The following is a 16,728-nucleotide window of genomic DNA, read 5'->3' on the forward strand; positions in this document are numbered from 1 at the left end:
CAGGTATATTTTACATAATTTGAGATTATTCTTTTCATAGGCATCTTCTCATATCATTAGAAATTCTGTAAAACATCATCTTAACAGACACTGGCTACTTCACAATACAAATCTACCAAAATTACTTAACCATTCCTTTAATTGCTTCCAGTCTTGGGAAGATTACATATATTGTGGAAAAAAACCTTAGTTATGTATCTTTCTTTGTCTATACTTTACAATTAAATTCTTAGGACACAATACTGGGAATAAAATTACCAAATCAAAGACTACAGATATTTAAAAACCAAACATACTGTCAAACTGCTACACAAAATTCTGTATAAGTTGCATTCTCAATGTCAGAAAGTGTCTTTATTGGTAGTTAAACTGCTTAAGATGAGCTCCTGCACACACTCTAATAGAAACAACCCAGCAACAAAAGATTTCTTCCTTCCGATGACTTGTAACTTTATTAGTAAGTAGCATTCCTTTTGATAAAAGTATTAAAGGTTTGAAACTTAAAACATGCAGTTAAATTTGATCAAACAATAACTGAAGAGAATATTCTAACAATTTAAGCATTTTAAGCAGAAAATAGTTTTTAATAGCAAAATCGTTAAGTTTTAAAACTTCTTTTGCCTACTTCCGTATCAATTTTGAACAGTGCTAATGCTTTAAACATGATCTTATCCCACAGCATTTCTTAAGTTTTTCTTTATTAAAGCTGCAATTCTGAAAAAGAGCATTCTAGTATAAATACAGAAATTCAATCAATAATAAAATCAATTTAAAAGCATAATTCAGAAAGACTTGCACCTAAGGCAAACGTAACCACACTGGCTATTGATTACATAGTTCTATGTTCGTTTCCTCGTGAACAAGACTGATACGGCCCCTGACCTCATGGAGTAGTCTATGGAACTACACTGGAATTAGAACAGGGAAGTTTACATTCATAATTTTAAAGTGCCAGCTAAACTCTAGTACCTGGTATGAGTCAGGCATTATCTATTTGCTTTCACATTACTCAAATACATTTTTAAATTAATTTTTAAAATGGTACAGAAGAAACTTTCACTACTGAGGCAATTACTCTTTGTGCAAAATAAGCAAGATGTAAGATCAAGCGGCCCTGGCTACCAACGACCACACACAGACACCTCGAGGATACCTGCTTCGGCCCAGGTCCCCGCATCCAGAAAAGCCACGTTGGGACCACCTGATCTTACAAGCTGAACTCCACCTGTCCACACTGGGCTCATGGGCAATAATTCCAAAAAAGATTTGTGCTGTGCATCTCTTCAGCTTAAAAAAAAAACAAAAACAAAAACCAACTAAGCTGCAACAACTATTCTTTGTCGTTGCCTTCCACACCCTTTCCCTAATAACAGCAAAAATGGAAAAGCCTCCAACAGGTTCCTTACATGTTGACCAGTCACAGGATCTCTTTTCCACATTTTAATAACTGAGACATAACATGGAATAGAAAGCTGTTCCTTCACAGTTTGTCTGTAACATACCTCCCTGTCCAAACGTAAAAAAATTAAATGTCTTCCATCTTGGCTCAACCTTGTTCCTTCTGCCTTTTATAAGTCATTTTCTTCTGCTTTTATTAGCCATTCCTCCTTACTTTACCTAGCTAGATTCTACTCTTCCCTCCACGATCAATTCCAATTTGATCCACTCTCTGTAAACGTGTCCCCCACAGATCTCAACTCCAGTACTTACTGTGATTCCTCTTGCATCTTAATTAACTACATACACATTTTCCTCCGACATTAGAGATGAAGTACTTGCAGGGTTTAGCTAAAATTTTCATACGCATCTCTCTCCTTGCACACATGTATGAGAGTTTCTTGAAGGCAGTCTTTGTCAAGCGACACTCACTCGGCAACCCATAAAATCAATATGCGGGGTCGCAGACAGCATTTTTTAAAAAGTGATATAAAGTAGAAAACTCCTAAGTATGCTTCATATAGTAAGAGTATTTTTTCTTGAAACATATTTCAGTTGTGCATGGATGTATCTGTGTATGCCCTGGATGACAAAATTCACAGGGAATATAACGCTCAAGAGTGTATACTCTTCTTTAATAGAAGTAAAAACTCTAAGGAACAGCCTACACACATCTTCAATTCTGCAAATTTGGATATACGCATATATACTCCCCACCCAGGACATTTTGTTAAATTGTGAGGTAGAGGTCTAGTTTTAGTTTATTCCATATGGCTAACCAATTGAACCCAGTAATTGATTATTTATTTTACGATTAGATTATCAGGTTATACAGGTACACTGTATTTACAAATTATTTTAAATAAAACAGCATCTGTACAATATTAAATAGTGTCATCCTATTTTTATGCATATATTTACTCAATAGTTATTTTATATCCTTCAATGATATTTTATAATTTTCTCCATAAAGGTCATGCATAGCTTTTGTTAGAGTTATTTCTAGGAATTCAGAATCTATATTTACTGAAAAATAATTTTAATGTACTTTAATCACCCAGTAAATACACCTCTCACTTATCATGTGATTAATATTGGCTCAATTTTCAGTTTGCCACCATCTTCCATTTTGGAATATTTAGAATTCTAAATCAAACTCCAGACTTCCAGTTAAATATACATCCTGCAATATATTCCTATTTTCTTTCATGTATTTGGTAAAATGAGCTAGTATTCAAAGTGAACAAAACATTCTCCCTGGTCTGAAAAAGTTTCAAATGTTTGTTTGCTAAAACAAAGTTAAACTTTTTGTGAGAAAAAACCGTAATCACAAGACACACCTGAACTCAAACAGGGTGTTAAAATACTAAATCAACTGATTCCCTTTCCTTTCCAAAGCTTCCATTAATCATGTCAATAAAAGTTAAATGCCACCATCAAAAAACTGTGAAGGGAGAGGGGAAAAAAACCTTGTCAATAAAATCTGCCTTGCTTTTCTGCCTGTAAAGGCTGTGGCTATTTATGATCAATTTTATTTAAGGCTAGCAACTACCCTCTCTCTATTTGCACTGGAGAATCATTATGGTTGCTAACCCTGGAGCAAACTACAGCAAGCTGCTAACCAGCATTTTGAACTGTCTGCCCTAGTAACTTTCTATTTACAACTCATGTTTGAAACCACTAGTTGTTCCCCCAATCTGTGTCTGTCCTGAGTGAAGTGTGGCATGACTCTCGAATCATCAGCCAGCCTCTCTCCAAGAGAGGATGACCACCATATTCCCTCAAAGCCACTTTTATGTATGACACACAACCTGTATTTTTGGTCAGAACATCCCAAACCTTCTAAATTTGGTGACAATCTACCCAACCATTTTTTACATTGTAATTACAAATGCACAGATAGAAATTTAATTGTATTATGAAGTTTAATAGGCTGTGTGTAAAAAACAAGCACTCTTAAGACTGAAGACAAAATAGGAAATAAATTCAGCAAAAATGCTTACCAAAAATATCTTGTATTTATTTCTTACAAAAATCTCTTACAACTTAAAAAAAGCTACAGCAGGTTAGTGAGGTTCTATACCTGTGTTGTCCTATAAAGTAGCCAGCCACATGTGGGTGGTTATTTAGTTAGTTAGTTAGTTAGTTTTTGAGAAAGGGTCCCACTATGCTGCTCAGGCAGGAGTACAGTGGTGCAATCATAGCTCACTGCAGCCTGAACTCCTGGGCTCAAGCGATCCTCTTTTCTCAGCCTACTGAGGAGCTGGGAATACAAGCACATGTCACCATGCTTGGCTACTTTTTTTTTTTTAATAGAGATGAGGTCTTGCTATATTGCCCAGGCTGGTCTTGAACTCCTGGGCTCAAGTGATTCTCCTGCCTCAGGTTCCCAAAGTGCTAGGACTACAGGTATAAGCCACTGCACCTGGCCAAATTTAAATTTTAATTAATTAAAAATAAAAAAGCCTAAAAATTTAGCACATCAGTCTTAGTAGCCACATTTCAAGTGCTCAACAGCCACATGTGGGGGTTACCATATTCCACAGAGCATCTCAGAAAGTTCTACTGAACAATGCTGCTGTACAGGTTAAAAGTTGTAAACTGAGTTAATAAAATTATCTTTCAAAATAGCTTGTTAGGCCGCGCGGTGGCTCACGCCTGTAATCCTAGCTCTCTGGGAGGCCGAGGTGGGCGGATTGTTTGAGCTCAGGAGTTCAAAACCAGCCTGAGCAAGAGTGAGACCCCGTCTCTACTAAAAATAGAAAGAAATTAATCGGACAACTAAAAATACATAGAAAAAATTAGCTGGGCATGGTGGTGCGTGCCTGTAGTCCCAGCTACTCGGGAGGCTGAGGCAGAAGGATTACTTGAGCCCAGGAATTTGAGGTTGCTGTGAGCTAGGCTGACGCCACGGCACTCTAGGCCGGGCAACACAGTGAGACTCTGTTTCAAAAAAAAAATAGCTTGTTAGTACCTAGTACAAACTTCTGTTGAGTCTAAGAATCTAAAGACCTCCAAAATATGTTAATGAACAAACAGTACATCTATTTTTCAATAAAATAAACATAAATGCATATTTGTCTCTGAAGCATTTAAGGAAACATCATATGTAAGTACTTCCCAATATACAAAATAGACCCAAATATTTTTTGCTTGAATTTTTAAAAAGCGTTGCAGGTATCCAAGGAAGAAAGAAAGTTTATGCTTTAAAAAGATATCAAAAGGTCTTTTTTCCAAGTTTAGGGTTAAAACAACAGTAAAACTTTGAAATATAAGGATAAGAGTGGTTTCTTTCATCTGCTCAGCAGCAAATCATCTCTCATCCCTGACTTCCTCTACCTCTTCCGTGTTAGATTACTGGAAACACTTTAACAGTGAGAACCAGGACCATAGCCCCTGTCTGGTCCTTTTCCCCTAGAAACAAAGGCACTTACTTCCCAAATCTAATAATTGAAAGCAAATAATAAACTCTAACAAATTAGTAATTTAAAAAACCAAATGATACAATTTAAAAATGATCCAAGTATCTAGATAGACATTCCTCCAAAGAAGATTTACAAATGGCTAAAAAGCACATGAAAATGATGCTCAACATCATTCGCCATCAGGGAAATGCAAATCAAAACCACAATAAGGCGCCACTTCACATTCAGTAGGATAATTACAATCAAAAAAATAGATTCAAGTGTTGGTGAGGATGCTGAGAAATCGAAAACTCTTACACCGCAGGTAGGAATGTAAAATGGCTCAGCTGCCTTCAAAAACATTCTGGCATTTCTGCAAAAAGTCAAACATTAGGAGTTACTCATATGACCCCGCAATCCCACATACAGATATAAGCCCAGTAAAAACAAAAACATACATCCATCCAAAAAACCGTACATGAATGTTCAAAGCCACATTATTCATAACAGCCAAAAAGTGGAAACAACCCAAATGTCTATCAACTGATGAATAAACAAAATATGTATCCATACAATGGAATATTAGCCAGCAATAAAACATAACTGATAAGGGTAAACCACCATATCCACATACTGTCTTTATTTCTAATCTAATGTTTTGCAAAGGAAGGTTTCAATAACAAAAATATGAATGGCGAAAACCAATATCCTAAGTTGACACAGGAAAAGGAATATACGGAATGGATAAAAATCACTATACCTGGAAAATTAACCAGCTTTCACTAGAATAACATAGTGCCTGAATTTAGACCTTTTGAATAACATTTAGAAATTTCCATTTGAAGCTGTGTAAGCAAAGCACATCAACTTTCTGAAATTATCTCTCATCAAAAATGTTTAAACAGGCCAGGCACGGTGGCTCACGCCTGTAATGCTAGCACTCTGGGAGGCCGAGGCGGGAGGATTGTTTGAGCTCAGGAGTTCGAAACCAGCCTGAGCAAGAGCGAGACCCCGTCTCTACTAAAAACAGAAAGAAATTTAGCCGGGCATGGTGGCGCATGCCTGTAGTCCCAGCTACTCAGGAGGCTGAGGCAGAAGGATAGCTTGAGCCCAGGAGTTTGAGGTTGCTGTGAGCTAGGCTGACACCACGGCACTCACTCTAGTCCAGGCAACAAAAGCGAGACTCTGTCTCAAAAAAAAGTTTCAAACAGAAACTTCTGAAATTCCAGGATCTGGATACTAAAGAGATCATGACAGATACAATAAAATAAGTTCTTTAGATGTGTCAAAATGAGCCCAAAGTAAAAATGTAGAAAGATGATGGCAAAATATCTTTCCATTTATTTTTTTAAATTTTGGATTCAAACTGATATACATAGTCAAATATATTAGTTTTCACTGTATTGACTATAACTACTGCTCACAGAAGTACTGGTCTCTTTGCTACTTTTTGACCGTGGAATTAAAGAGGAAATGACAATAATAAAAATACCAACAGTTGTTTAAAAGCCTGGCCTAAAAGAGCAAGAAAACCACAGTGAGTTCAGCTTAACAGACAAATCACATAAAACCACCCAAAATTTTGGAGAAATACTGTTACTTTAAAAGGTTTGTCCTTTTCATGCTAACAAAAAATCTAGACATCTAGATAGCTCATCTTTATTATACCAAATATATAGCCTTAATCTTTGCTAGGACATAGGGATCGCTCCCCTCCTCCCCCACACTGCCCCCACAGGCACAGGGGGAGTGCAGAGATAAAATTCTAGAGTCAAGTTTTACATGACCACAGAGTAAGAGTATGCCCCGGTTAGATTAAACTATTGTATAGCACTGCGGCTAAGAGCTGAGAAATATCAAACAGTCATATACAGAGCAAAAAGATCTGAATATACTTTCAAATAAGAACATCCACTGAAGCACTGCTGTGTTTGGCTACAGTCAGAGGGCGAGGGTGAGACAAGCACTGACGCAGAGGCAGGAATCTAGTCTCAGAACCAAGGCAAAAACTGCACAGCCACTTTTATTTTAAGTACTAAGTTGTTCTCATGAAATGATGAGGACTGAGTGATACAGGAAGGTTTCAAGGGGATGTGGGACTGAACTAGGTCTGATATATAGGTAGAATCTAACCAGAAGTGGGGAAGACATTTTGCAAAGGGAGAATCAGCCCCTCTCCTAGCCTTAAAACACTAAGGCAGGAGCCAGGCATGGTGGCTCACGCCTGTAATCCTAGCATTCTGGGAGGCCGAAGTGGGAGGATAGTTTGAGGCCAGGAGTTCGAAACCAGCCTCAGCAAGAGTGAGATCCCATCTCTAATAAAAATAGAAAGAAATTAGCCAGACAGCTAAAATGTAAAATGACTAGTGAATTCTAAATATATCTAAAATTAGCAAAGACTGAAATCATTTCAATTTATATCAATTTATATCATCACAAATTCTTTATTCAAAATAAACCCATTGAGATAGCTCCGCCTAATATGAGAGATGTTATACATTGCTATTCTCTGGGGGATAATTTCTTGGGGAGAGAGAAACTCACTTATATTCTAGCAGTTACAGTACTTCTATATTATCTTCTATATATACATTAGAGGAAGGACAAAAAAAAATTTAAATAAGTTTTACCTATATCAGTGGTTCTCAAACTTTGGCATATATGAGTCTCCTTAAGGGCTGTTAAAGCACAGACTGCTGGGCCCTATTCCTGAATTTCTGATTCCAAAGAAATGGAGCAGGGTCTGAGAAGGTCCATTTCTAACACATACTCAGGTGCTATAGATGCCACACATTTGATCTAGATTACACTGAACCTTGTTCATCATGTGAAGAGTTCAAGTTTACTGGGCAGGGAAATTACATTACAAGATTTGTGGTTTTAAAATTATCACTCTGACAGTATTATGGAGAATAGAGCTTTCACATATAACATTTTATTTGTTCCAATATATATTTTTCACATCTATAATTTCTGAACTAGAATACATCTTCCAATCAATGGTGTATCATAGTTTAATTGGCAGTAATTTTTCTTAGTGGCACATAAAATAATGGTGTGAATTAGAATTTACAGGCAGTTGATTCACTGAAATATAGTATTATCACTTCTAATACAATACAATGGTGCTGTGAAGGGAGGAAACATGTTTTATTCCCATTTTAGAGGTGAGGAAATAGATTTCAGGACAATATAAGCTGTCACATAGCTAGTAAATGAAAGGCAAGATCAGAAATTCCAAAATTTTTGACACATAAAGGAAACATCTTTCTTCTATATGATACTGCTTGTAACAATGGCCCGTAGTTCACTCAGCAGAGAGAAGGAAAGATGAGGGCAAGCCAGTGCACCATAATACATCCACACCAGGAGGGAAAAAAAAGGATTTCATGGGCTCAGGTGTGAAATACTCAATTGAAGCAATCAAGATGAAGTGCTTCAAGATTTTTATTAAGAAACTATAAATAAATGAAAGCAGCCAAAGGAACCACCTCCACAAATGTGGAGATAGAACAGCAGTTTGGGAACACTGTTTCACATAATGCTGCAAGATACAGAATATGACATAATGTCTCCAAAGAGACAGACGCTGGTTTAAGGGTTTACTTTAAATTATAGTAGGTGATACCATTAAGTCAGGTTTGTGCCAACACGGGCGCTGGCCCTGGAGAGTGGCCAGAACACCATGCACAACCAGCTGAGAGACTAGAAGCCCAAGGCATTTCAGCAGCATTATACAGAAAGGACTCCCAAAAACCCTCAAACTTAGCTTCTGATCAAACATGGTTTGGAGAGGTATGACCTTCTGAAATACTATTCTGTAGGCTGCCAAATGTTTTTTGTAATTTTAAAATTAAGGGAAAAATTAGAATAGAAATTCTAACCGATATTGTCTCTCATAACATCCTGCATATTCCCATTCCCTACTGCAAGTCTACTACTAAAATAACCATTAAATTATGCAATCTTCTCAGCACTTTCTATAAAGTACACTTACACCTTTACTTGGCTTAAGGAAATGCTTCAATTCCTAGGAGAAGAATGTGCAAATATTCTTATTCATCAAACAAATCCTCCTGACTAAAGCAATTCAAAGCTCAGAGGAACAAACAGTCTAAGCTGATAATTCTTCTGTGGTACAGATAGTTTTCATCTTTAAAGGAACTCTAAATACTACTAAAACCTCACATTCAACTTTGCCTAGAAAAATGAAAAACAAACTTAGAAGAGGCCACAAACCTTCTTCTGTGACCATTACATATATTTTAAAACTTGAATACCTTGATTCAGATAAGTAAAGAGTTATCACAAAGACTGAATGGAATGGAGTCTACAATCAGACATGGGCCACCTGGTTGCTCTATTAAAGTTGCAAGCCAATTTTAAAAACGTAAGGAAGAACTGCCCAGAGCAATTAAGATATTTCTATTTTTCCTGCTTTGTTTTAGGTTCATTATAAATAAGTCTTAGGCTGATTTAGGGGAAAGCATTTAACTGTTTATAAACAGGCAGTAACAGCAGCACTATATTCTGACAATTATAGCACTAAAAAAGCTACAGTGTTATTAAGTTTGACACAACTTCTGAGCAAAATAACCCAGAGTTAAAGGCAACGCACACATCTAAATCAACTTTTCTGTCAAAATAACTATTCCATACTCCCCCAGTCAGACAAATGACGAAAGGTTCTAATAAGTAAAGGCTGATTCATGTAGGGTAAACAACAGCAAACAACACTACTTGGGATTACCAACTAGTGGTAATTAACAATCATTTTCCAGTCAAGGCAGATTCCCCTTTAAAGGTGATGCTTGTCTCATTCAAATTCCTAAAAGATCAATATTCAAGGTAAGAAAACCATCATCATTATTATTATTCTCATCACTTGGGTGTGAACAGATGCTAAGAAAAGTTTTAGACAGGAGTCAGCACAAAGCACTGCTTCCCACTGCAGCAGCCTCAGAAGTACGGCCTGTCCTCATTCCCTGGCAGCCATGGCACGGGACCATGGCCTAGGCTCAGCTTGGAACACTCCCACTGGTGGATATGAATCTCTCAAGGAGTAACTCAAGGTCACAGGCAGCAAAACTACAGGGGAAATTTTCAGGGAAGACAAAGAGTACAGCTACAGGGGTAGGGCATGTCCAGCTGCCACAATTCCCAAGACTGATCCAGTGGCATGACCACGGCTGCTGCCTCTCTTGTTGTCCAGCTTTTCTGATTCCACCACCTGCTTGGGCCACTCCAGTCAACTATATTTCCAGTTAAAATAGCCAAAGTCAGTTTGTATTGTTTGGCACCCCAAAGCCTGGACTGACAGGCTTCACCATTTCAGTCTCAATTTTATTTTTGTTAAAATTAAGCATTTTTTAAAAAATTGTTTAGTCATTTTGTTTTGGTTTTAATAACAAAATCATTTCACTCAGTAGAAAAATTTGAAAGCAGAAATAAGCACAATGAAGTAACATCATTTATAATCCCACCACCTAGACAGAAACAACCATAACCACTCTGGAGCAAAGTTGTTTCCAAAACAGACATTTTGACACCAAAGAACAAAGAGGAGGCAGTAACCACACTTGAGATCTATAAAGTCACTAAGCCAGGGTGACCATGTGATTTATCATCCAGTACACTTCTGAGAATGAAGGGGCTTCTGCCCTCCTTCCCCTATTAATAAGTAAGCCAAGAAAACATACACTAAATCACAACTATTCCTGGCAAACCAAAGTGCATAGTTCTCCTACATATCTGAGTCGTCCAGCCTACTGATTAGGAACCCCTATTTTAGAAACAGTCCCATTCATCAGAAGGGGCTGTGAATTATAAATACCTAGCACAATTTAGTTTTATCAGTTGTTAAAAAGGGGAACAAGATGGGAGGCTGAGGCAGGAGGATCGCCTGAGCCCAGGAGTTTGAGGTTGCTGTGAGCTAGGATGACGCCACGGCACTCTAGCCCGGGCAACACAGTGAGACTCTGTCTCAAAAAAAAAAAAGGGGGGGGGGGGAATAAGATAAACCTTCCTAAGTCCTAATCAATACAATTATTTAATGAAAAGTTTCTCAAACAAAAACTGTAATTTAAGATCAGAAAATACAAAATATAGATATCATTCCTTCTTTCCTATTAAGTCAGAAAGAAAAGTTACATTTATCTTCGCAGAGGAAGTCATTCAATAAAGAATATACGGAGAACAAAGAACTTTTTTCCTAAATTATTGAGGTACCACTGAAGCAGTTACATCTAGTTCTTCTCAACCAAAATAATATATTTTTGTTTTCTCCTAAGTGGGTCAGGGCTCTTAAGAATGCTAGAGGGGGAAAATGGCCTGAATATCAAAATACATTGTTTCAAACATACTCCTAAGAGCTGACAAGATGTGACAGGATGAGAGGAAAAAATAAAAACACAATTAACAAAATCTAGTTAGAGCCAGATTTAGGAATAATACTCTACAATATATAAAGCAAAAACAGAAAAACCACCAAGTATGGAAAATCAGAGCCCAGATCTAAATACAGTGATACATGGTTGATAAGAATAAGAACACCATTCCTCTGAGCTTAATTTTGCCCCCTTTTAAACTAGGATCTTGCTTTGTAACAACAGCTTCACTTTTGACTTCTTGCCTTACTCAGAAACTGCTCCTTACCTACTACAGGCTATTTTCTTACCTCTTTTCTCAAAATATTTTTTTGAAGATGAGTCCTGCTGAAATTCCCCATGTCCACTGGTCAAACTTTATTTAAAGCAGAATGACCTCTATATCAAATACATTGGGCACAGGACAAAAAGGTCCATCTTAGTCCATTTGGCCTGCTATAACAAAATACCATAGACTGTGTGGCTTATAAATAACAGAAATTTACTTCTCATAGTTCTGAAGGCCGGGAAGTCCCAGATCAAGGTGCCAGCAGAATCAGTATCTGGTGAGGACCCATTTCCTAGCTCACAGATGGGGTCTTCCAGCTGTGTCCTCACAGGGTGAAGAGACCAAAGGGGTCTTTCTTAGGCCTCCTTTGTAAGGGCACTAATCCCATTCATGAGGGCTCTGTCCGTAAGACCTAATCCTCTTCCAAAGGCTCCACCTCCTAATACCATCAACATCACTGAGGATTAAGATTTCAAGATAAGAATTTTGAGGGAGGCCGGGCGCAGTGGCTCACGCCTGTAATCCTAGCTCGCTGGGAGGCCAAGGTGGGCGGATTGTTTGAGCTCAGGAGTTCGAGACCAGCCTGAGCAAGAACGAGACCCCGTCTCTACTAAAATTAGAAAGAAATTAATTGGATAACTAAAAATATATAGAAAAAATTAGCCAGGCATGGTGGCACATGCCTGTAGTCCCAGCTACTTGGGAGGCTGAGGCAGGAGGATCGCTAGAGCCCAGGAGTTTGAGGTTGCTGTGAGCTAGGATGACGCCATGGCACTCTAGCCCAGGCAACACAGTGAGACTCTGTCTCAAAAAAAAAAAAAAGAATTTTGGGGGAACACAAACATTCAGATTACATAGTAAGGCCAAAAGTAAACTGTCTATAACCTTTATCCTTTTATGGGGTGATGGTGAAATAATCATTTTATCTAGAGTCATTTATTAAAACATTTCTTTAAAATGAGTCCAAAGAATGTAAAAAAGATACAGAAATCATTGAAGGCACTATACATTATGCCTGGTTTATAATGTTTTCTACATATAAACCCTTCCTGAACAGAAATGGGGGTTGGGGAGTATGAATTTTTAAAGCCTAAACATAGATTGTAGCTTTAGAAAGTACAGGGTGAACTAAATGCTAACTATTGCACCTCACTCTTTCTGGGCGATGTCAAAGAATATTGCTTTGACATGGCAATTCTTAAAACACATATTTTTCTCTATATGTTGTACTTTCAATACACTCTTGGTTTATTGTGGGCCTTTAATTTCCACACATGAAAATATTTACCTGATATGTACTGAAAGATTTATTTACTAAATATTTACCAAGTGTTTAAGCTGCTTAATTAAAGTAACATTCGGCAGTACTATTCCAGTTCACTGACTGTAAGGCTTTATTTTTATTATTATCATTGTTTGTTTGACTTTTAAAGAACCATTTTTACCAAACTGGAGGGAAGAGTTTAAAGGAAAAAAGATGTAACAACCCTAAGTACAGAAATGGTGTCAGAATACAAAGTAAATTAACTTTAAAAAGGATTGTATGGTAAGGAAAGAATGTAAACTTCTTTTTAAGAGTCTCATGTTCTACCAACTAGCTGGGCGGAGTAAACTTCTTTTTAAATTTTGCTTCTAAAGAACTTGAATTTTGATACCAAAATTAGATGGCGACATATTGAGGTATATAACAGCACTGGTTAAGCTAAATTTAGATGTTCCTTCTTTGAAACATCCACCAGCTCTTAGACCATTTATTCAATAGTTATCTTGTCCTAAACATTTTATATACATTATTTCAGTTAAATCTAATATTGAATTAGTACAGATTATATCCACTTTACATATACAGAGAAACTGGGGCCCAGAGGTGGTTACCTATTTGCTGAAAGTAAGCAAAGTGACTTAGTGGTCAAGTTCATTTGAAAATTTGGCCTGACTCCAAAGCATATGCTCATTCCTCTATGTCAAGCTGCCTCTCATACCACCTACCACCTCTTCACCATCCATTTTCTATGCACTGTCTCCTTAAATCCTCACAGTTCTACGTGAGGTGGGCATTATCATCTTTATTTTAAAGACTAGGAAAACTAAGACTTAAAGAGGTTAGGCAGATTGCCAGGATTTAGCTCCAAAGCCCACATACTCTTTCCAATATATCATACTGTTTTCAGATCTAACATTCTATAGATCTATCATCACAAGATGATCCCTTCCTTTACAGGGAACAATGATACTGTACTGAAAGATTAAGCCAGACATCATCCTTCATGGCCACTGCAACTCTCATCTTTCTCCCTTCATACATTCCCATCACCTCACCCAGCACAATGACCAGACATCTTCTGGATTTGTATTACTATCCATCACTTCCCTGCCACCCACAGAGGTGATCTTAAATGCTAAACGAAATTAGAAGGAAATCTTCCCGCCAAGAACAGGTCTTTGGGGCCACTGTTAGAGTCTGCCACACTCTGCCTGGTAACCTTACTCCATCCAAGCCCAAGGACCAGGTCAAGTTTCATACATTTTTTAAATTAAAAAAAGAAATATTTCCCACTGTCCTTTCTATCTTGTGTCATAATCAGCTGGTCGATGACAGGCAACATTTCTAGGTTTGCTACTTCATCTATAAAATGAATATGATCTCGAATGACCCTTCCACTTTAAAGCTCTAAGTTATCTAATGTACATCCCCTGTTCCTTTACCTGCTTGTGATAAAGAAGCTGAAAATTTATTGGCGGGGTAGATAAAACCCCGAAGTAAAGCCAACTATTATTAGGTTCTACTGTACACACAAAGACCTACTCACAGGCACACACAAAGTTCAATCTGAAACAAGCAACAAAAACGAATCTAGAGCTTGTGTTTGCCAACCTAAAATGAACCATCTATTTTTAGCTCACATCCATTCCAGAGAGGGCCTAGGCTCATCTATAGCAGCCAGCTGAACAGGGCTCACCAATGAGCCTGGAGGAAGCAGGATCTCCAATCCTTAGGAGTGACCTTTGGCTTGACTACAGCTATAATATTGAACATGAGAACTAAAAGCTACGAAAGCCTAAAGCTTGCAAAAGAAGTAGCATTTGAAATGTAATTCCACTTCGGTATTTTATTTATTCTGGTAGAAGGTGAGGCCAGGGCTAAAAAAGCCTGGATACATGTACATTCTGATCTTAAATCTCTAAGTCTAGATGATGACAATTCACATTTGAAGAGCCTAAGATAGGATGAAAGGTGGCAAGATTAAAATTAAAACCCTAAAGTCACGTGCAAAACAACCTTCAACAATGAATGGTGAATTGAGGGCTATAAAGAAGTTGAGAATTTTAATAGACTCTGAATTTGAAGGCAAGGCAAAAAAAATTTTAATTTCACTTATAAACGTTATACTATCTTCAAATCATAGCACATTAATAAATATCTGCAGTTCAGCAGATATTTAAATTTAAATGTAACAACTGACATACACATTTTGTCAGTCCAGTGTAGAGACCTGTGCCTGGGGTTCTGGCTGCTGCATCAGTGAGAGGAATGGGAAATAGCACCAGCCAGACGGGTAGCCTAAGTTGCAGTCCCAGCTCTGCATTACTCAGCTGGGCGTTCCTCCAAGACTGTGGCAATTCAAACACCAAGTGGGTACTTCCACAAGGAAGGAGAACTACCAGAAAGAAGCCACTGGGGCTGAGGAGCTGGCAAGGGCAGCAGGCCCGAGTCAGCCAGTTAGTCAGGAGACTTTTCCAGGTACCCCGCTCCCAGCAAGCCAGACCCACACACTAGCTGGAGACTCCACTGCAGGCAAGGGGAGCACAGGGAGGTTAGGTAAAGCAGCTCTGGAAAGAAACACCTCACAAAGCTGTTTAGAAGAGAGTAAAACAAAGAAGATACTGTCCAATACTTGCTAATAAAAAATACAAAAATTTTTTTCTTAGAGAACACTTCCTTACCTATTGGGAGAGAAAGACTTATTCAAATAAACATCTGTGTCTACTATGTGGGCCAAAGGATGTGCAAGGCACCCAAACATGAAGACAAGACAGGGAAAGCTCCTTGTCTCTCAGCCTAGGGGGGTGACAGGCACTGTTCTCAGAACAGAGGTATAAATGGCGTCTCAGAGGCAGAAGGACCTCTGCAGTGGCGTGGGAGGGGCTGCTCACAGGGCAAGCACATCTGAATGGCGAGGTCCAGGCAAAGGGAACACATGTTATGAAAATAAGAAGAGTAAAAGACCCAGAGATGACAGGCAAGGAGTGCCAGACTCTGCCCGATCTTCTTAAGCAACACCACGTCTTTTAGGAATGCAATCCTGGAGATGAAGCAAAGGGCGGCAGAGGAAGGGAAGAGGCTGGTGGCAGTCAGGAAACAGAATGGGCAACATCTGAGGCCAGAGGCCTGGAATGGCTGAATAAAAGCAGTACCATAAGTTCAGATGGGTTTGGGAAGGACTTCTGCAAAGGAATCAGCAGGATCTAGTGAGCAACTAGGTGTGGACTATGAGGAAAAATCAGGAGACAAGGTAACACTGGGGCTTTTGAGTTTAGAGGCATTTTTTCTTTTTTAAGAGTTAGGATCGGGCTGTGTTGGCTGGAGTGTGGTGGATATTCACAGGCGCGATCATAGCACACTGTGGCCTCGAACTCATGGGCTCCAGTGATCCTCCTGCCTCAGCCTCCCAAGTAGCACTGCACCCAGCTAGACACTTTTAAAAATTAAAATGAGCAGAGAGACAAAATTTTGAAGACAGAAGTAAGGGTCATCCCCAGGTCACCACGAGGCAGGGTAAAGCCTGTGGGCCCCACTGTTGCCCCACTGTTCAAGCCTGGCAATTAAGAAGTAACATGAACAAGAAGCCTGGCAGAGAGATGATAATGGCTCCAGCAGCCCGAGCAAAGAAAAGCTTGACGGTTAGATACACACATCAGCAAAAGTCCTTACTATTTGCTGGGCTAAGATGAGGGAACTTCCTTCTATCCTTGCACAAACTGCACAAAGTTTCCTGTCACCTTCTACTTTCTTTCAAAGATATTTATGATGTTCATTTAAACCCACAGGGGCAAGTCACACATGGGGTAATTTCTGTCACTGACCCCGGAGCCCCTGAGGATAGCCATAAAACAAAAGGATTATTTATTCCCTCTCCCCTACCCTGCAACCACATTTTACAAGAGAGAAAAGTGAATGAAGCACAGATTGGCCATATAACCTATCTATCAGTACAGTCAGGAAGGATTAGAC

Source organism: Propithecus coquereli, unplaced genomic scaffold (genome assembly GCF_000956105.1).
Source record: "Propithecus coquereli isolate 6110/MARCELLA unplaced genomic scaffold, Pcoq_1.0 Scaffold32, whole genome shotgun sequence".
In the NCBI taxonomy this organism is placed as follows: domain Eukaryota; kingdom Metazoa; phylum Chordata; class Mammalia; order Primates; family Indriidae; genus Propithecus; species Propithecus coquereli.